General features: G+C 41.5%; 1 long non-coding RNA gene and 1 pseudogene across 2 annotated transcripts in view; one reads left to right on the plus strand and one right to left on the minus strand.

The window, feature by feature from the left end:
- Nucleotides 1–22504, plus strand: part of LOC309626775 — a 296161-nt gene that overhangs the window by 36487 nt on the left and 237170 nt on the right. The gene's annotated exons all lie outside the window — the stretch shown is intronic.
- On the minus strand, nucleotides 10188–17738 carry LOC309625839 (programmed cell death 6-interacting protein-like; annotated as a pseudogene). Its single transcript, XR_014249434.1, has 2 exons — nucleotides 17287–17738; nucleotides 10188–12844 (listed from the first exon to the last, which is right to left on the minus strand). The product of XR_014249434.1 is annotated as a programmed cell death 6-interacting protein-like (transcript).

Below are 22504 nucleotides of genomic sequence, written 5' to 3' on the forward strand. Positions count from 1 at the left end.
CACTCTCATCCCCCAGGAACCGTTCTCCACACAGCAGCCAGAGTGATTATTTCAAAATATAAATTAGGTCAACTCATCATCCTGCTTAAACCTTCCAGAGACATCTGATTGAACTTAAATTGCACATGCCTCATTAGTGTGCTGGTAAATATTTGACAACTGGTTCTCTTGGAAGGGGCTTCTGGGAGGAGAGAGAAGAGACTTGATTAGTAGTATTTGCCTATTTCCATGGTGTAAATACTCCCATTATGGACGACTTCTAGCTGCCCACTTGACAGTTAACAGCTGACAGAATTCCTGAAACCCAAACAATTGACTTGTGTGAGCTGCGAAGAGGTGGACTCAGCATAACCCTCTTAAAAGCCAGCTTCTTACTGTGGCCCTTGTGGCCCAGCATTGTCTGCTGTCTTAGGTCAATCTGCCATAACCAAATACTACAGCCTGGGTAGCTTAAACACAGAAATTAATTTTCTTATAGTTATGGAGACTAGAAGTCTCAGATAAAGGTCCGGCCAGTTCAGTTCTTGGTGAGGAATCTCTTCTTGGCTTACGGACAGCTGCCTTCCAACTGTGTCCTCATGTCATTAAAGTACTCTCTAGTACCTGTTCTGGAAAGGACACTAATCCTATTAGATCCTACTCTTCCCAACCTTTGGGGAAGACTCACTTAACCTTAATTACTTCTGTAAAGATCCTATCTCCAGATATAGTCACATTGGTGTTTGGGGCTTCAACACGTGAATTTAAGAGGAACACAATTCAGTCCATAACATCTGCCTACCTCATCAATTTCACCTTGTTTCATGCTCCCTTCTGATCATGACACTGCAGCTAGACCGCCTGTGAGTCCAGGAATACTTCAAGCTTCATCAAACCCAAGGCCTTCTTACTTGCTCTTCCTCTATCTAGAAAATTTTTTCTCCAGATGTTAAATTAATGTCAATATGGTGTTATATTCAATATCTCAGAGTTGCCTTACCTGACCATCTAACATTAAAATAGAGCCTCTAACCCCATCATATCTCATCGCCCAGTTTAATTCCTTCACAGCCCTTACCACTATCTGAAATGATATTGCTCATTATCTGTTAGCTTATTTATTTTCTGTTTCAACATATAAACTGCAAGGGAACAGGCACTTAGAACAGGGCCTGGCTACATAGATGTGCTAATATATGCTTCTTGAAGAAATAAGTAATGGGGCAAGAATGCATTATTTTTGTTGCAAGATGGAAGTTGCATAAGCATTAGGAAAAGCAGTTCAATTCTGGACATCTATAAAATTCGCATCAGAGGTGGGTTTTTTTGACATAGTTTTATTTTGATGTGGAAATGAGTGTAGATAGAGTGCTTAAGACAAGTTTAGGACTCTTCTTTTCTTCAAAATGAACTATCTGAAAAACCACTGAGCCTGGAAGAGAAAGGTGGAGGAAGAAAAAGGAAAGATGCGACTGGGCCATCCATTTTCCAAAGGGCCACGGGAAGAAAGGACCAGAGGAAGAGCAAAGAAAGAACATGTACACTCTCTGAGCCCCTTCGCTGCCCCTTCCATGTGTGGTTCTATCCAGTACTCCAGTCTCTGTCTGATCAAAGGATCCTGGGAGGCATATGTTATACCCACTTTTTCAAATGAGTCAAACTAGGCTCTGGGAAGTTAAGCCACTTGCCCCCTGGCACATAGCTGGTAAATAGCAGAGCTAGGATTATATTCTAGGTTCAACTAGGTTCAGCCTTTGCCTGACTGTGCACGTCCAGTGGAGGGAGCAGGCTGGCAGTAAAGGGAGTGGGCTCTTTTTCAGGAAAAATTCCCTGAGCAGAGAAACTGCAGAAGTGATGATGGAAGTTGCCTGAGAGAAGATTTTTGTTGTGGGATCCTTTTTCTTAATATATTGGAAGGCATGAAGGGACATATCTGCATTGTCTGACTCCTTGTAAGAGTTTGCTGTGAGCATCAGAAGGGTGGAGAAAGCACATGGCATTGATCCTGTATCAGGAAGAAAGTCCAGGATTCCCAGGAGAGTTTTGTAGCACTTTCTCTGAGAAGGACAAGATGCCCTTTGGTAGCTTTTGTGAGCGTCACAAGTGCTGTGGCTCTTTGGAATCATACAGTGTGATATTCACAGTCTTGGGGCAAGTGGCTGCTTGCCTTGGGTCTCAAGATGGGCTGTTTGTGCAATAGAACTGAAGGACGGGGTGCATTTCCTTCCAGGGCCTTCCCCTCAGGGTCCCAAGGGAGTTACAGCCACGCAGGGAACTGAAGACCTGACCAAACAGGGATGAAGGTTCAATAAGCACAGGTGCAGAGTACGGTGAGTGGGGTCTTGGGTGTGAAGTAGGAATGTGAAAACTTCTCTGATCAGTGTCTTTAGAACTTTAACTTGCAACCAGATTGCTTGGGGATCATGTTGCAATGCAGATTTGGGCTCGGCAGGTCTGGGTTGGTCCTGAGAGTCTCCATCCTAACAGGCTCCCAGGTGTTGCTCCTCCTGCTGTATGGACTTCACTGTTAAGACTTTAACAGTGCTTACCTTGGACCACCTAGGTCTGCATCAGCATGACCTGGGAGCCTGATAGAGGTACAGAATCTCAGGCTCCACACACACCTACTGAGTTAGTAACAAAATCCCCAGGTGACTCAGATGTTCAAGTTTAGCAAACATTGCTCTAGAAAGTGAGAACTGCCAGCCATGTCCTGGGAGGGGGTATAGTGGGGGAGTGTAAATAATGATTCCGCCCCGGCCCCCGCCCCAAATATGTCCACATCCAAATCCCTAGAACCTGTGAATGTGACCTTATTTGGAAAAAGAATCTTTGCAGATGTAGCTAAGGATCTTGATATGAGATCATTCTGGATTACCTGCCTGAGCCCAATCAAATGATGAGTGTGCCTAGGAGAGAGAGGCAGAGAGAGATTTGAGACAAACCCAAAGTGGAGGAGGCGACGTGACCACAGAGGCCGAGATTAGAGTGATGTGGCCACAAACTCAGCAGGCCAAGAAGAAACTGGTGAGATAGGAAGGATTATCCCATGGAGGCTCCCAGGAAGAGCAGCCCTGCCTACATCCTGATTTCAGACTCTGGCCTCCAGAACTGTGAGAGAACACATTTCTGATGTTTTAAGCCTCCTAGTTTTTGGTAGTTTGTTAGGGATGGTCCAGGAAATTGATTCAGGGAGGAAAAGCCACACCTCATGTAGGCAAGAGCTTGTTGTAGTAAAAGGGGGTTGGGCGCCTCAGCTTCACAGCTCACAATAAAAGGCCCATGAAACCAGTGAACTGGTGAACCCCTGCCCAGAGCAATTCAGGAAGGTGGCTGGGGTGTAAAAGAAAGAAAAAGGAGATAACAGAGGTTCAGGAAGATGAGTGAAATGTGGGAGGTGGATTTGCAGTGGAAGAAGAAAGAGAAGGACAGAAAGCAAATACAAACACAGGGCATGTCTGAGGGGAGAGGAGAGCAGGCCTGGGAGCAGCAGCCAGGGCAGGGGTTCCCTGACCTGAGACAGGCTGAGGGGCACTACAGAAGGCAGGGGCTACCAAGAGAACCCCTGTGGAAGTAGCCACAAAAGATCTACCAGAAGTAGGAGCACAGGTTACTGGAGAGAATAGAATGAGATCTAAGAAGGAGAACCAGCAATAATTGCATTGAAATATGACAAAATGTGTTCTTTTGGTTGATTTGCAAATGAGTTATACTTACAAATACACATAGTGTTACCTCTCCTGGTAACTAGTGTGATCAAATATGATCGTTGTGCACAAAATACCACATACTTGGGATCCTTGTGGTCAGGACTGATGATGAAGCTAAGAGAGGTTCTTCTGGAAGATGGCCTCTTGAGACTGTATATTCCACAGGACCAGTTCTTTGGCTTCCTTTAGAAAATGTTCAAGTGCTGACCACTTTGTTTTAGAACTGGTACCAACTCACAGACTTGAGGAATCTCAGTGGCAGAGGAGGTCCCAAGGTTCATGTAGTGTAACTCCCTAATGAGCAGGAACCCCTTCCCTAGTAGCCCTGACGGAGAGGTATCCAGCTCCCCCTGCTTGGCCATGTTTCTCTTGTTTTAAATGTGTAGCCAGGTCTTGTTCACTGTCCATGTCAGGCTGGTTCATTGGCATTTAGTGGCCTTACATGCAAAGGACACAGTTTAGAATATGTACATGTGACACCAATTATTTTTGTGAATCTAATAGAACTTGGTTTTCTTGTTGGCTCAAAGATTCTTTCCTCATTCATCCACCAAAAATGTACTGAGTTCAGGCTTTGTGTCAGATAGTGAGATGAATAATAGATAAATGACTAGAGAAAATATATCAATTAATTTCCTTTGATTCCTTAATATAGACAAATCGATATAACTGGTTTGACCCACCCTTGGCTGGTGGTTGGAGAGACAGGCCAGAGTCCCAGGTCATTGTTGTTGGGCTCATTCCCGTGGTGGAGTGGCTAATCAGAGCTAAAATAGGAGCAAAAATGTATCACTTTCTCAATACCTGAATTTCTGCCACCCCATACCACAATTTTAACATCTCTACCAATGAAAAATTACAGGCGTATATATTTATACTGTATTTGATTTTACAAAGGACCAAATCCCACTTTTAGTTGTTGTAGCTTTCAGGAAAGATCATAGACTTTGCATAAGTCAGGGATTCAACTTTCTAGCTAAGAGATATGGGCAAGTTACTCTTTGAGAATCAGTTTTGTCATTTGTAAAATGTGGGATAATTTCTACCTTGCATGATTGTTGTGAGGTTTAAATGAGATAACCTGGTCCATGGTAAGCACTTGGAGATGGAGAGCTGTTAGTGTGGCTCATTAACAATTTATAACAATTCTTTCGTCTTCCACTTGCCTCCAGGACAACACACAAAGAAATGTCATCCACACCTGCTATATCACAGGCGGGAATCTCTCCAAAGTGACAACTGATTTCTCTTTTCCAGTTTTTGGTTGTTTCTAAATCTCTGTGAGTAGTAAAAGTAGCAAGCTGCATTTGGGGAAGGTTGTAAGCTTGCCTGAGGGAAAGTTTTGGTGGCCAGGCAACGGGTTAATTTCCCCTGGGGAGGGAGGTACTAGTGAGCCTGATCCAGCTCATGGATGACTTCGGTTTGTCTGACACTGAATTTTAGAACACTGAACCTACGTTCAATGCCTGTAGGTGAGACGTGCTCCTTTTCTTCCACAAGCTCTCCTTACAGTCATCCTGATCATAGGTGTCTCACTCCTCTAGACATTCTGATTGTGGAACCCTTACTAGCTAGCCACCACTCCATAGGTAGGACCAGCTTCATGTGTAGGTAAAGTAGGTGCTATTATTTTAGGGGTATCTGGAAGGCAGCACCTCCTTTCTTCCCTCCTTTACTTCCACAAGCCCTGCTTGCTGATGCTTATAACTCTTTTAGACAATTCCTTAGAAAAACAAAAACCTATGTTGGAAGGGAGGAAAACATTTTGAATATTAGCTATGCTTTATAACATGGGTAGATAAGTTCAGCAGATCAAGAAAAAATTGGTGGGGGGCGGGTTTTGATAAGAGAACTTGAGACACTGAGCCTGTGTGTTGGGGTTTGTGTGGGTAGGTTTGAGAAACTCTATGAAGCAGGTAGCAAAGGAATATAAGTGGATGGAAGGGCAGAATTTATCTGTAAAATGGGGGTGTACCTGCCACTTAGTATTGTTGGGAGAATTAAATGAAATGATTATGTAAAGGACTTAATATAATAAGAAAGTAAGTACAGTTACTATTGTTTTTCTTGGTCTGAAAGAATGAACACCTGTCACAATAAACTGGAATGGGAAAGAGGCAGAAGAGTGAAGTGTTCTCAGCTCCTCATCCATCCAAGCTGCACTAGGCTAGAAGAGGAAGCCTCCGTGCCTGTGTCTGGCTGGTTCTCCTCCATGCCAAACACCTGGCCATTTGGAAATAACCAGATGAGTGACTATTTCATTCATAGCTAACATCCTTGCCAAAAGAAGAGATTGCCTAACAGCTGTCTCCATCATAATGGGCTTCTTAGCACTTGTCAGTTTGGCCTAAATGGAGAGGATTTTATGGCCATCATGAGGTCTGGTTTGCCTCCTGTGTGTTTATAGTAAATTACTACTTTTTTCTCCACTGTCTGTTTTTTTTCATGCAGGACCACATCTGAAATGAATTGAAATTGTGCAAAACTAGAAGTGTTCCTAGTGGTTAGGTCATAACTTAATGGAATCTGATAATTTCCAGTTGAGGCAGCTGATAGAATCCACACGTTAATACTACCACCTTATACTAAGTGAAGTTTTACAGCACTTTCCCATGCACTACGTCTCTTGAGAAAGAGCCTCCAAACATGCATGGGAAGTGGGTAAGGCAGGTAGAATCATCCAGATTTTCTGGATGAAGAAAGTAAAGTATTTCCTGACTTAGATTCCTTGGGTAATGAGGCAGGGAATGAGCAAGGCTTGAAAGGGGTTTACCCAACACCACATGGGGGAGAGCCAGGAACCTGGGACTAGACTCCTCAGCCTTCCAGCAGTGAGTCCTGCTGCAAAGAGGTGGCATGATGGAGGGGCCAAGACTTTGGGATGAGAAATGGACTAGAATCCAGCTCCTTTACTGGCTGGGTCCTTGAGGGCAAGTCTCCCCAGATCCCTTGGCGTCTGTCTTGTCATCAATAATGTGGGGCTTCTTGGGGCAATTATACTAATGTGAGAGTTGTCATGAAGCTTAAAATGGGATCGTAATGTTGAAGCATCTGACACATCTTCTGCCCCCTCCACTGCACGAAAAGAGGTTTCAGGGTGTCATGATCAGCCTAATTACTGAGCATCATTGTTTTCAGGCCCAAGGCTTATTGAGATGTTGCCCTATACCAGACACTGTGCTGAGAGCGGCACGTAAATTATCCCTTTAATCACCACATCAACCTTATGAGGAATTTATTATCCCCATTGGATTGATGAGAAAAGTGAGGTATGAAAGACTAAACAGTTTGACCAACGCATACATTTAAGAAATGGCTGAGCCCAGATTCAAGGCTTCATTGCCTCCTTTTTTATAGATTTGTAGAGCTGAAAGGAACTAAAAAATCACCTCAGCCACGGGCTCAACTTCCATTTCTCATAACTTAAGACTTTGACAAGTCCAGCTGAAAGTACACAAATTCCTTTCATGTTGTCAGTTTGACAAAAGTTTAATTTACCCAGACTTTCTACAAGTACAGGTGAGAGTTTCAGTCCCAGAGACCAACTAATACAGGAGATTGAGGAGGGCCCAGCTAACATTCTTTCCATGGGCCAATGCCACACACTTCTGTGGAATATTAGCACCGTGAATGGTGAGGGGTGCTGCTTAGAAATAAAAAGTGACAACTCCCAGCTGGCATTTCTGAATACGTGGGGCCTTTCTGAATGAGATGATTTTCCATTTTGGGGAGGGAAGAGTAAGATGTCAGTGATGGCAGGGGCAGGTGTCTGGAACATCCAAAGACAGGAGACTACAGTTTTCCTTACAATTTGAAAATGATAGAACCCTTATATGCATGCATTTCACTAATAATTTATACATCCTAGCTCTTTGAGAGCTGGTGAAAACAGAATCCACAGCATATTCAGAGTGACAATTAAGTACTTAAACAATGAGGCAAAATTCTGAAGAGAAAACAGGATTCTCAAATATATGTTCATCAGCCCACTGAAAAGTTAATGACATTCCATATTCCTTAAGCCAAGCCTGTATATACATATGAATTTTGTCAGTACAGGACAAAGAGAGTTGCAAGTTGAACAATTGCCCAGATAATTTGATTGGGACAGTTTGCTTAGGTCCTGAAAACCAACACTTCCTCTCTTCCTGTCCTTGCCTTTCCCCCAACTCTCACCCCAGTTTCCCCCCAGCATACTATTTTTTTTTAAATTATCCATGTAGGTTTTTTATTTTGTTTGATTATTAATATTATGCCATGTCAGGTGATGGCTATATCTATTTTTTAAGGGTTAGGTATTTTTTAAATTTATTTTTAACGCTTTTATTGGAGTATAATTGCTTTACAATGGTGTGTTAGTTTCTGCTATATAACAAAGTGAATCAGTTATACATATACATATATCCCCACATCTCTTCCCTCTTGCGTCTCCCTTCCTCCCACCCTCCCTATCCCACCCTTCTAGCTGGTTACAAAGCACTGAGCTGATCTCCCTGCCAGCATACTTTTTAATCTGCATTATCTGTATATAACTATATCCACCTTCCACTTCACTTTGACTGTATAGGTGATAGACTTGGCTACATGTGTACATATTAAGGACAGTAGATGTTCAAGGGAATTGGATGGGTGAAGTACACTGATCCAAAGTCTGTTTCTCTCCACTGTACAGCTGCAGCCCGAGGCAAAGTAAACTGTGTGTTTATACATATCTAGTGAATTAATGTGGATACATCAAGTCTAAAATCCTGGCCTTTCTTTTGGGGATCTGGATTATTTGGATGATTGTCTAGACTTCACTACAGTCATATCCAGATACATAGATGTATTTCCACATATGTTTAGGCCATATAGATGGTCCACATAATACCAAGTTCAAGTGTTTCCTTCTTTACTAATACCCATCCTTGAATTTTTAGGATGCCTGCATCTCCTTTACTTGGTTTCTGGGATCAGTTAGAGTATCTCTGAGCCAGAGTATTGATTCAGTACTGATTTTTTTTAACATTTATTTTATATTGGAGTATAGTTGATTAACAATGTTGTGATGGTTTCAGGTGTACAGCAAAGTGCTTCAGTTATACATATACTGGGTTGCCAAAAAGTTCCTTCAGTTTTTAAGTAAAAATAAGTCACATTTTTCATTTTCACCAAGAACTTTATTGAACAATGCATTCACCATTTTGTTCCACTACCTTCTGCCATTTTTCAGGCAACTTCATAATTCCATCTTCCCAAAACTTTATCTTTTTGAGCAAAGAACTGTTCCAGGTGCCTTTTACAGTCTTCCAGGGAATTGAAATTTTTTCCATTAAGAGAATTTTGTAAAGACCAAAATAAATGGAAATCCGAAGGTGCACTGTCTGGTGAATACGGTGGATGAATCAAAACTTCCCAGCCAAGCTGTAACAGTTTTTGCCTGGTCATCAAAGAAACATGCGGTCTTGTGTTATCTTGATGGAGGATGATGCGTTTTCTGTTAGTAATTCTGGATGCTGTTCCTCAAGTGTTGCTTTGAGTTGGTCTAATTGGGAGCAGTACTTGTTGGAATTAGTCGTTTGGTTTTCAGGAAGGAGCTCATAATAGAGGACTCCCTTCCAATCCCACCATATACACAACATCACCTTCTTTGGATGAAAACTGGCCTTTGGTGTGGTTGGTGGTTTATTTCACTTGCCTCATGATCACTTCCGTTCCACATTATTGTACACTATCCACTTTTCATCTCCCGTCACAATTTGTTTTAAAAATGGAACGTTTTCATTATGTTTAAGTAGAGAATTGCATGTGGAAATATGGTCAGGAAGGTTTTTTTTGCTTAGCTTATGTGGAACCCAAACATCAAAGGGATTAACATAACCAAGCTGGTGCAAATGATTTTCTTTGCTTGATTTGGATATTTTGAGTATGTTGGCTATCTCCCATGTGGTATAACTTTGATTTTTCTCAGTTACTGTCTCAATTTGATCACTATCAACTTCAACTGGTCTACCTGACTGTAGAGCATCATCTACTGAGAAATCTCCAGCACAAAACTTTGCAAACCACTTTTGATGTGTTTGATCAGTCGCAGCACCTTCTCCATATACTGCACAAATCTTTTTTTCCATTTCAGTTGCATTTTTACCTTTCTTGAAATAAAGCATAGTATGCCAAAAATGTTGCTTTTTTCTTCCATCTTCAGTATTAAAATGGCTACCCCAAAATTCACCAATTTTGCTAAGTTTTTTTAAATGCATGCTGCTATGACAGCTGTCAGAATACAATCTAACAAAATTGTTTCGAATGAAGTTAAAGACAGGTAAGCGCTACTAGAGCCATCTTACGGAAAAAAATTAACAAACTTTTTGGCAAACCCATACACGTATCTATTCTTTCTCAAATTCTTTGCCCATTTAGGTTGTTACATAATATTGAGGAGAGTTCCCTGTGCTATACAGTAGGTCCTTGTCGGTTATCCATTTTATTTTATTTTATTTTTTTTAACTGTTCTTAAGGAATTTATTTTTAAATTATAAGATTTACAATGTTTTGATTATGCAAAATAGCATAATGAAAATTAAACCAAATCAACAAGCCAAAAGAGAAAGATAACTTAGTTTTCTTGAATATCAGTACTGAAACCATCATTGTAAGCATCTGATGTTCCAGTCATGTCTTACGTAGACATAAGTATAATAATTTCAAACGTTTCACTTGTGGGTTTAATTTCTCATTTTCAGCTTTTATGAACTGTAATGTAATTTATTTCAAATCCTATTATAATTAGTCTTTATACTGCAACAGCAGCAAATGGCCCATGTGCAATCAAATGTGGAACTGGGGCACAACTTCTAGCCGCAGACAGAAATTATACACTGCATTCAGTACATTAGAGTACGTTATATTAACCAGAGCAAAGGGTTTAGTACACTTATTGCAGGGTTTGTATTTCTTTCCCTTTGAGCTGAACCAGCTGAGCTTCTGAGCTGACATATTACTGCTGTGGATAGTAAGGCTGCTGTGGTGGCTGAGGGGAGGGGTATGAAGGCTGCTGGGGTCCTGGGTGCGGAGCCTGTCCAGGGCTCTGGTGATACACTGGCGGATATGGCATATTATACTGGCCGTATGCATAAGGATTATAGCCCATGGGCATGGGCATTTGGCAATACCCAGGATACCCTGGATAGGTGGGGTACGGGGGTCCCTGGGCCTGCAGAGGAGGAGCTGAACCAGGAGTTTGTGATGGAGCTGGTGCAGTGGTCCCAGTACTCGCTGGAGCTGGAGCTGAAGCTGGAGCAGTAGCAGGAGGAGTTTGATTTGCTGGAAGCACAGGGGGTGGAGGCCGGGCTGGGGGCTGAGGCTTAGTAGGCGGCTTGGTTTTTGGCGCTGGAGTTGGAGGTGTTGGCTTGTGTCCCCCTGCTGGAGAGGACTGATACGCAGGTGTAAGAATTGAAGGAGCACTGGGTTCTCTGGCAATGCTTTGTTGCAAGTCCTTTAAGAGTTCATCCCTCTCTGTCTTCCGTGCAAACACTATATCACTGCATTTGTTCTAGAACCTGACGAGTATTTCAGTCAGCTCATTGTAAAACTTTGTGCCCTCCTTCAAATTAGCTACAAGTTCAACAAAGTTGTCATACGCAGCAGCTAAATCCTTCAAAAGTTCTTCTCTTAAATTAGCTTCATTGTTAGACTGTTTCATTTTTGAAAATTCCTGGTGTGAGACCTGAATATTTTTAAGAAGTCCTTCTTGTTTCTTTAGAGATTCTTGGACTTTAGTTGTAAGACCCCCATAGATTTGATCCAGTTCAGTAACAGAAATAGCTTCTTCATTTATCACACCACCTTGAGCCAGAGCAGTCAAAATTTTGCTCATCATGTCAAAATTCACTGATTTCAGGTCATTCTCCAGCCCCTCTCTTTCCTTCTTTACTTCATCAAGATTTGTCAGTAAGGATTTTAAGACATTTACAACCTCGCTGTCCTGCATGGTCTTCGCCGGTTTAGCAGACGGGATGGCAGCATTCAGCTCCGGCTCCGGCTTACAAAGAAGTGCAGTGGTGTCCTGGTGAGCCTGGTAACGCTCTTTCACCTGTCCATCTGCTTGCACAGCTTTATCCAAAACAGTTCTGAAGTTGCTTCCCTCTGCTTTTAAAGGCTTATAGAGTTCATTGGATGGCGTCCTTTGCCAGCGTTCCTTGAATTTTGCTCTTAAATCATTGTCAGTTGTTTCTTCTTCATCCATCAGTCTTAATGACTCGTCTAGGATTTCTCTATTTCTTTGTAGAAGTTCAGGTAGCTCTTTGATCAGCTGATAAACAGTCTGAATGCCTCCCTTTTCAATCACAGATGTGGACTTAGTCAATATAGACTGAGGTACAGTATCTCCAGATATATCTTCAATTGCTGCTGGAAGATTAAGTGAAGCTAACACTCCATTTGCCAAAGTGGTGGCTTCTCTCATTTGAGCAATTGATCTGTTAACTAAATCAGCTTACTCTGATAATAGGCAGCCAAAGACTGCTGCACTGACACAGGAACCATCTTCTCAAACAGATGAGTGAATTTCTGGCTGATGGGCACATTGACTGGCGTAGATTTCACAAGTGTGGCTTTGCCAGTAGGGTCTAGATCTTTAAGGTCTGGAACTCGATCGTGATAAGTGAAGTCATTATCCTTCTTTGTTGCAGTAAGGGCATGGTTGATTTTGTCAGACAATTCCTTCACGTTGACATATTCATCATAGCGAGATGTCACTGTTTTAATCAATTCTGTTGCATGCTGTAACCTTGCAATCTCTTCTCCACATTTCTTCTGCTGTTTTGCCAGGATAGACTGGTGATACTCAGCATAGGCCTGCATGATACAGTGCTTTGCAACCAAGACAGGAAACACCTCCTGGAAATAAAAATACTTGGGGAGAGTATCTTTGTACTGACACTGTTTAAAGGATCACCAGAATAATCTGCAGCCTGATTAGCCAGTTAAGCTATGATGGCACCTTTCATTTTATCTCTAGTGGCTTTTAAAAAAAATACTTTTTGGGCCTGTGCCAGCATGATAAGACTGAGGGTCCCGATGGTATCTGGAGATATGTCCACAGTATGCTCTCTATTCACGGCAGATAAAACCGTCTCTTTAATATGCAAAAAGGTACCACTAGCAAACTGATAATGCTTAGCAGCGATTTTCTAAGAATTTGTCCATTTCTTCCAGGTTGTCCATTTTATTGGCATAGAGTTGCTTGTAGTAATCTCTCATGATCGTTTGTATTTCTGCAGTGTCAGTGGTTACTTCTCCTTTTTCATTTCTAATTCTATTGATTTGAGTCTTCTCCCTTTTTCTCTTGATGAGTCTGGCTAATGGTTTATCAATTTTGTTTATCTTCTCAAAGAACCAGCTTTTAGTTTTATTGATCTTTGCTATTGTCTCCTTCATTTCTTTTTCATTTATTTCTGATCTGATCTTTATGATTTCTTTCCTTCTGCTAGCCTTGGGGTTTTTTTGTTCTTCTTTCTCTAATTGCTTTAGGTGCAAGGTTAGGTTGTTTATTCGAGATGTTTCCTGTTTCTTGATGTAGGCTTGTATGGCTATAAACTTCCCTCTTAGAACTGCTTTTGCTGCATCCCATAGGTTTTGGGTCGTCGTGTCTCCATTGTCATTTGTTTCTAGATATTTTTTGATTTCCCCTTTGATTTCTTCAGTGATCACTTCGTTATTAAGTAGTGTATTGTGTAGCCTCCATGTGTTTGTATTTTTTACAAATCTTTTCCTGTAATTGATATCTAGTCTCATAGCATTGTGGTCGGAAAAGATACTTGATACGATTTCAATTTTCTTAAATTTACCAAGGCTTGATTTGTGACCCAAGATATGATCTATCCTGGAGAATGTTCCATGAGCACTTGAGAAAAATGTGTATTCTGTTGTTTTGGGGTGGAATGTCCTATAAATATCAGTTAAGTCCATCTTGTTTAATGTATCATTTAAAGCTTGTGTTTCCTTATTTATTTTCATTTTGGATGATCTGTCCATTGGTGAAAGTGGGGTGTTAAAGTCCCCTACTATGATTGTGTTACTGTCGATTTCCCCTTTTATGGCTGTTAGTATTTGCCTTATGTATTGAGGTGCGCCTATGTTGGGTGCATAAATATTTACAATTGTTATACCTTCTTCTTGGATCGATCCCTTGATATTATATAGTGTCCTTCCTTGTCTCTTGTAATAGTCTTTATTTTAAAGTCTATTTTGTCTGATATGAGAATTGCTACTCCAGCTTTCTTTTGATTTCCATTTGCATGGAATATCTTTTTCCATCCCCTCACTTTCAGTCTGTCTGTGTCCCTAGGTCTGAAGTGGGTCTCTTGTAGACAGCATATATATGGGTCTTGTTTTTGTATCCATTCAGCCAGTCTGTGTCTTTTGGTGGGAGCATTTAATCCATTTACATTTAAGGTAATTATCGATATGTATGTTCCTATTCCCATTTTCTTAAATGTTTTGGGTTTGTTATTGTAGGTGTTTTCCTTCTCTTGTGTTTCTTGCCTAGAGAAGTTCCTTTAGCATTTGTTGTAAAGCTGGTTTGGTGGTGCTGAACTCTCTCAGCTTTTGCTTGTCTGTAAAGGTTTTAATTTCTCCATCAAATCTGAATGAGATTCAGATTTGAGACTCACCCTTGCTGGGTAGAGTAATCTTGGTTGTAGGTTTTTCTCCTTCATCACTTTAAGTATATCCTGCCACTCCCTTCTGGCTTGCAGAGTTTCTGCTGAAAGATCAGCTGTTAACCTTATGGGGATTCCCTTGTGTGTTATGTGTTGTTTTTCCCTTGCTGCTTTTAATATGTTTTCTTTATATTTAATTTTTGATAGTTTGATTAATATGTGTCTTGGCGTGTTTTTCCTTGGGTTTATCCTGTATGGGACTCTCTGTGCTTCCAGGACTTGATTAACTATTTCCTTTCCCATATTAGGGAAGTTTTCAACTATAATCTCTTCAAATATTTTCTCAGTCCCTTTCTTTTTCTCTTCTTCTTCTGGGACCCCTATAATTCGAATGTTGGTGCATTTAATGTTGTCCTAGAGGTCTCTGAGACTGTCCTCAGTTCTTTTCATTCTTTTTTCTTTATTCTGCTCTGCAGTAGTTATTTCCACCATTTTATCTTCCAGGTCACTTACCCATTCTTCTGCCTCAGTTATTCTGCTATTGATCCCTTCTAGAGTATTTTTAATTTCATTTATTGTGTTTTTCATCGTAGCTTGGTTCCTCTTTAGTTCTTCTACGTCCTTGTTAAATGTTTCCTGCATTTTGTCTATTTCCAAGATTTTGGATCACCTTTACTATCATTATTCTGAATTCTTTTTCAGGTAGACTGCCTATTTCCTCTTCATTTGTTAGGTCTGGTGTGTTTTGACCCTGCTCCTTCATCTGATGTGTGTTTTTCTGTCTTCTCATTTTGCTTATCTTAGTGTGTTTGGGGTCTCCTTTTCACAGGCTGCAGGTTCGTAGTTCCTGTTGTTTTTGGTATCTGTCCTCATTGGCTAAGGTTGGTTCAGTGGGTTGTGTAGGCTTCCTGGTGGAGGGGACTAGTGCCTGTGTTCTGGTGGATGAGGCTGGATCTTGTCTTTCTGGTGGGCACGTCCACGTCTGGTGGTGTGTTTTGGGGTGTGTGTGGCCTTATTATGATTTTAGGCAGCCTCTCTGCTAATGGATGGGGCTGTGTTCCTGCCTTGCTAGTTGTTTGGCATAGGGTGTCCAGCACTGTAGCTTGCTGGTCGTTGAGTGAAGCTGGGTCTTGATTTTGAGATGGAGATCTCTGAGAGATTTTTGCCGTTTGGTATTACGTGGAGCTGGGAGGTCTCTTGTGGACCAGTGTCCTGAAGTTGGCTCTCCCACCTCAGAGGCACAGCCCTGATGCCTGGCTGGAGCACCAAGAGCCTTTCATCCACACAGCTCAGGTTAAAAGGGAGAAAAAATAGAAAGAAAGAAAGAAAGAGGATAAAATAAAATAAAATAAAGCTATTATAATAAAAAATAAGAAAAAAATTATTAAGAAAAAATTTATTTAGAAAAAATTTTTTAATTTTTTAAAATAAATTTATTAATTTTTTATAATAAAAAGTAAGAAAAAAATTAAGAAAAAAGTTTTAATTTTTTAAAATAAAAAATAAGAAAAAAATTATTAAGAAAAAAAATTTTTAGTTTTTTACAATAAAAAATAAGTAAAAAATTATTATGAAAAAGTTTATTAAGAGAAAAAAATTTTTCAAGTAAAAAAAAAAAAAAAAAAAAAAAGGACGTACCGAACCCTAGAAGTGGTGAAAGCAAAGCTATACAGACAAAATCTCACCCAGAAGCATACACATATACACTCACAAAAAAAGGAAAAGGGGAAAAATTAATATATCCTGCTCCCAAAGTCCATCTCCTTAATTTGGGATGATTCGTTGTCTATTCAGGTATTCAACAGATGCAGGTACATCAAATTGTTTGTGGAGCTTTAATCCGCTGCTTCTGAGGCTGCTGGGAGAAATTTCCCTTTCTCTTCTTTGTTCGCACAGCTCCTGGGGTTCAGCTTTGGATTTGGACCCACCTCTGCGTGTAGGTCGCCTGAGGGCGTCTGTTCCCCGCCCAGACAGGAGGGGGTTAAAGGAGCAGCTGATTCGGAGGCTCTGGCTCACTCAGGCCGGGGGGAGGGGAGGGGTACGGATGCGGGGCGAGCCCGTGGCGGCAGAGGCTGGTGTGACGTTGTAGCAGCCTGAGGCGCACTGTGCATTCTCCCTTGGAAGTTGTCCCTGGCTCATGGGACCCTGGCAGTGGCCGGTTGCACAGGCTCCTGGGAGGGGCGGTGTGGAGAGTGACCTGTGCTCGCACACAGGCTTCTTGGTGGCGGCAGCAGCAGCCTTAGCGTCTCATGCCTGTCTCTGGGGTCCACGCTGATAGCCGCGGCTCGCGGCCGTCTCTGGAGCTCGTTTAGGCGGCGCTCTGAATCCTGTCTCCTTGCGCACCGTGAAACAAGAGGCAAGAAGAAGTCTCTTGCTCTTCGGCAGCTGCAGACTTTTTCCCGGACTCCCTCCCGGCTAGCTGTGGTGCGCTAACCCCTTCAGGCTGTGTTCACGCAGCCAACCCCAGTCCTCTCCCTGCGATCCAACTGAAGCCCGAGCCTCAGCTCTCAGCCCCCGCCCGCCCCGGCGGGTGAGCAGACAAGCCTCTCGGGCTGGTGAGTGCTGCTCGGCACCGATCCTCTGTGCGGGAATCTCTCCGCTTTGCCCTCCGCACCCCTGTGGCTGTGCTCTCCTCCGTGGCTCCGAAGCTTCCCCCCTCCGCCACCCGCAGTCTCTGCCCGCGGAGCGGCTTCCTAGTGTGTGGAAACCTTTCCTCCTTCACAGCTCCCTCCCACTGGTGCAGGTCCCGTCCCTATTCTTTTGTCTCTGTTTTTTCTTTTTTCTTTTGCCCTACCCAAGTACGTGGGGGGTTTCTTGCCTTTTGGGAGGTCTCATGTCTTCTGCCAGCATTCAGTGAGTGTTCTGTAGGAGCAGTTCCACGTGTAGATGTATTACTAATGTATCTGTGGGAAGGAAGGCGATCTCTGCGTCTTACTCTTCCACCATCTTGCCCAGACCTCAGCTGCGATTTTCAATCCTTCATCATTATCCAGGTTCTATTCTGCTGCAATCTGGCTAGCTAAGGCTGCACAACTGAACACCACACAGGTCTTTTCATAACCTTGGCTTGCAAGAGCCAATTTTACAGATCCTCCAAAAGGTGAACCTTTATCAAAAGCATCCTTCCAGGTAAATGTCAAGCAGATCTGGTTTTCAGAAAATGGGAATTTGGGTTCAGTGGAACAGATCTGATCATAATATCTCAGCAGCGTCTCGAGTGCGCCCTTGTGCTTGTCCAGCAGTCGGCCAAGCGCAGTGTGGCACAGCTTGCTGAGCTCCTCCGCCCCGTGCAGTACTGGGCCTGCTCCTCTGCGCCACTCGGGTACATCTGCTGGATGAACTTCACCAGTGTCTTGGCCAGGTCTACCTCTGAGGTCTTCTTCAGCTGCACTGAGATGAACGTCACCATGGCGAGTGCCTCGGCCACCCTTCAGGCCAAGGAGACCGTTGGACGGCGATGAAGGCCGAGGCGCGCGGGGTACCAGGTCGGCGGACTGGCCAACCAACGGGCTAAGGGACTTGTGCTCCGGTTATCCACTTTAAATATAGCATTGTGTACATGTCAATTCCAAATTCCCTGACTATGCCTTCCCCCCACCCTTCCCCACTGGTAACCGTAAGTTCGTTCTGAGTCCCTGAGTCTCTTTCTGTTTTGTAAATAAGTTAATTTGTATCATTTCTTTTTAGATTCTGCATTTAAGCGATATCATACGATATTTCTCTTTCTCTGTCTTACTTCACTCAGTATGACAGTCTCTGGGTCCGTCCATGTTGCTGTAAATGGCATTATTTCATTCTTTTTAATGGCTCAGTAATATTCCATTGTATATATGTAAGACATCTTTATCCATTCCTCTCTCGCTGGACATTTAGGTTACTTCCATGTCTTGGCTACTGTAAACAGTGCTGCAATGAACATTGGGGTGCATGTATCCTTTTGGACCATGTATTTCTCCAGAAATATGCCCAGGAGTGGATTTTCAGGATTATATGGTAGCTCTATTTTTAGGTTTCTAAGGAACCTCCATACTGTTTTCCGTAGTGGCTGTACAAATTTACATTCCCACCAAGTGTGTAGGAGGGTTTCCTTCTCTCCACACCCTCTCCAGCAGTTATTATTTGTGGATTTTTTGATGATAGCCATTTTGACTGGTGTGAGGTGATATCTCACTGTAGTTTTGATTTGTATTTCTGTAATAATTAGTGATATTGAATATCTTTTCATGTGCCTCTTGGCCATCTGTATGTCTTCTTTGGAGAAATGTCTATTTAGGTCTTCTGCCCATTTTTTGATTGGGTTGTTTGTTTTGATGATATTCAGCCTCATGAGCTGTTTGTAATTTTTGGAGACTAATCCCTTGTCAGTCACATCATTTGCAAATATTTTCTCCCAATCTGTGGGTTGTCTTTTTGTTTTGTTTATGGTTTCCTTTGCTGTGCAAAAGCTTTTGAGTTTAATTAGGTCCCATTTGTGTTTTTTTTGGCTGCATTGAGTCTTTGTTGCTGCGCGTGGGCTTTCTCTAGTTGCAATGAGTGGAGGCTACTCTTCGTTGCAGTGCGCGGGCTTCTCATTGTTGTGGCTTCTCTTGTTGGGGAGCATGGGCTCTAGGTGCTCAGGGTTCAGTAGTTGCAGCACGCAGGTTCAGTAGTTGCGGCACGTGGGCCCTAGAGCACATGGGCTTCAGTAGTTGCGGCACGTGGGCTCAGTAGTTGCTGTGCGTGGGCTCTAGGGCATGTGGGCTTCAGTAGTTTTGGCATGCAGACTCAGTAGTTGTTGCTCATGGGCTCTAGAGCGGAGGCTCAGTACTTGTAGCACACGGGCCTAGTTGCTCCGCGGCATGTGCGATCTTCCTAGACTAGGGATCAAACCTGTGTCCCCAGCACTTGCAGGCAGATTCCCAACCACTGTGCCACCAGGGAAGTCCCTCCATTTGTTTATTTTTGTTTTTATTTCCATTATTCTGGGAGACGGATCGAAAAAGATATTGCTGTGATTTATGTCAGAGAGTGTTCTGCCTCTCTGACAGTTTTATAGTGTCCAGTCTCACATTTAGGTCTTTAATCCTTTTTGAGCTTATTTTTGTGTATGGTGTTAAAGAATGATCTAATTTCATTGTTTTCACATGTACCTGTTCAGTTTTCCCAGCACCATTTGTTGAAGAGGCTGCCTTTCTACCATTGTGTAGTCTTGGCTCCTTTGTCGTAGATTAATTGACCATAGGTGTGTGGATTTATTTCTGGGCTTTCTTTCCTGTTCCATTGATCTATGTGTTGGTTTTTGTGCCAGTACCATACTATTTTGATGACTATAGCTTTGTAGTATAGTCTGAAGTCAGGTAGCCTGATTCCTCCAGCTCTGTTTTTCTTTCTCAAGATTGCTTTGGCTATTCAGGGTCTTTTGTGTCTCCATACAAATTTTAAGATTTTTAGTTCTAGTTCTGTGAAAAATGCCATTGGTAATTTGATAGGGATTGCATTGAATCTGTAGATTGCCTTGGGTAGTATAGTCACTTTGAGAATATTGATTCTTCCTATCTGCAAACACGGTATATCTTTCCGTCTGTTTGTGGTTTTTTTTTATTTCTTTCATCAGCATCTTATAGTTTTCTGAGTACAGGTTTTTTACCTCCTTAGGTAGCTTTATTTGTAGGTATTTTATTCTTTTTGATGCAATGGTAAATGTGATTGTTTTTGAATTTCTCTTTCTGATCTTTTGTTGTTAGTGTATAGAAATGCAACAGATTTCTGTGTATTAATTTTGTAACCTGCAACTTCACCAAATTCATTGATGACCTCTAGTAGTTTCCTGGTAGCATCTTTAGGATCTTCTATGTATAGTATCATGTCACCTGCAAACAGTGACAGTTTTACTTCTTCTTTTCCATTTTGGTTTCCTTTTATTTCCTTTTCTTCTCTGATTGCCATAGCTAGGAATTCCAAAACTATGTTGAATAAAAGTGGCAAGAGTGGACATCCTTGTCTTGTTCCTCATCTTAGAGGAAATGCTTTCAGCTTTTCTTTTCTTCTTGTTTTTTTTTACAATGATATTTTATTTATTGATAGAATAATGAATATAATTGAAATGGGAAGATAAAATCACACTAATGACATCAAAGAAAAAATTTATAGAATATTGGAAATTAGAAAGAAGTTTTAAAATTTAGATTATTTTTTATAAACAGAAAGTAAGAAGTGTCAAGTGGCAGCACTGTCAATCCAATCATGTCCAATTGTTCTTTGTTGTTCCTGATACCACATGTTATTCACTTTGACACTAAAACTCACCACTGGAGTTAAAATGACTCGGCCCAACCAAAGTTCTTTTGTTAAGAATGCAGAGTAGCAGTAAGACAACTAGACAGTGATCAGTTAAATGGCATTTTTCTATATGCCAAGAGTTGTGAGACTTGGCACTTAAATCTTAGTTAACAAAAAAAAAAAATCATTGTCAGATACTACAGCTCTATAGGGAAATTGAATCACAGAAGAGAATCCCAGTCTTAGAAATGTGATTCACATAAATTTAATTGATTCATATAATACAAATAGTCCAGAATTGACTCATATAAATAGTCCAAGAGAAAATCATATCTGTAAGAGATTTCAACCATTCATTTGAAAGAAAAGGACTCTTCTATTGAAAAGAAAATATAGATTGGGCAGGGAGAAAGGTGATCACTGAATAATAGAATACCTTGACTAAGAAGCTGAATTAAACAAAACTGTAGTTGTTGAGAGTTTCTTCAGTGTTGAGGATAATTAAGATATATGGCCAACTCTGAATTCCTCCACAAAATAAGATTATCTCAAATTTAGAAGTCATGCATATTTTGAAAAAGAAAACAAATAGTAAATGAAAGAATTAATTAGCTAAGGAGGTTGAAGAAGATTACCACGTGAGAGGTTGGTGATATTGTTCCCTGCGGGGCGCATCTGCCTGTCTCTCAGTGATGGACATCATTGCCGCGGAGAACAAGAATGGAAACTAGAAGACAGTTTACAGAGAAGCGTTTCTTTGTTAAATAGAGACCAATTTCAGATTTGGGAGAGCAATAAAATTTGTCACACATGATTGACATAACAAGCAGTGACAGTTTTCCTTTGATACTTGCAAACTGTTGCAGCTGTACAGCACATGACTGATCTACTGGAGGTAAGGGGTATCAGTAAAGGTGGTCAGAGACAAAAAAGGAAAACCAAAATATTTTGAACCCCTTGCATAAGTGAGTCTATTAAATTGTGAGTCTGTTGAACACTCACATGACCAGTGGGGAAAAAAATACATTATCTTAGAATATATGATTATGTGTGTTTGTGGGTGTGTATATCCACACACCTCACCTCACTCACTGGCCCCAGGAGAAAAATAACCTGCTTTATTTCATTTATCCCAAAGATGATGGATTCTCTAAGAGACAATGATGAACAATATGGGTTTTCTTGTTTTGTTTGTTGACAAAGACAACTCTAATAAGCCCAAATCAATAAAATGTGTCAAAATGTTTTATACAACTTACACTTATGGAATCAGAGTGTATGTTACTTGAATATCACAAAGTTTTCTCCTGCTTTCTGGCATCATCCTTTCCTTTACTAGTCAAATTAAACAGCTCAAATACTCATTCTATACATAGGAGGGTCATAACCCTCCCTCACCAGTCCCTCCACTACCAGTGTCAGTGGCCACTTGTGATATCGGGTGTGGTTGGTTTAACGCTTACTTCTGACCCACTTCTCTTTGCATCTCAATTATCCATGATTGCTGATCTCGGAACCATGTCCCAGCTCTGCCACAGGCCTCTGCTCCCTTTATCCCTGGCCATTGCCTGGATCACCAGGATGCTCTTCCTTCTTCTTTCATTTGTTGAAGGACAACGTACATAAAGTTAATGTGTAATAGACCTTAACCAATCATTTTATGTGTAAAAGAGAGGGTTTAATAGTCAAATAAACAATTTTCAATCTAATCTCACACATCACTGTTCTTAGAAATATACAAGCATTCTTCTCCGTATGGAATCCCTCACCATTTCCACTTGAAGTTCTAAGCCTCCTACTTGCATGTCTGCTTCTTACGAAATCCATAAAAAAAAAAAACAAATCCCACAAAACAAAACAAAACCTAAAATAAAACAAGCAAACCAACCCTACAAAACAAAACAACGTCCCTGCTAA

This window comes from Balaenoptera borealis, assembly GCF_965194805.1.
Source record: "Balaenoptera borealis genome assembly, chromosome: 3".
NCBI lineage: Eukaryota > Metazoa > Chordata > Mammalia > Artiodactyla > Balaenopteridae > Balaenoptera > Balaenoptera borealis.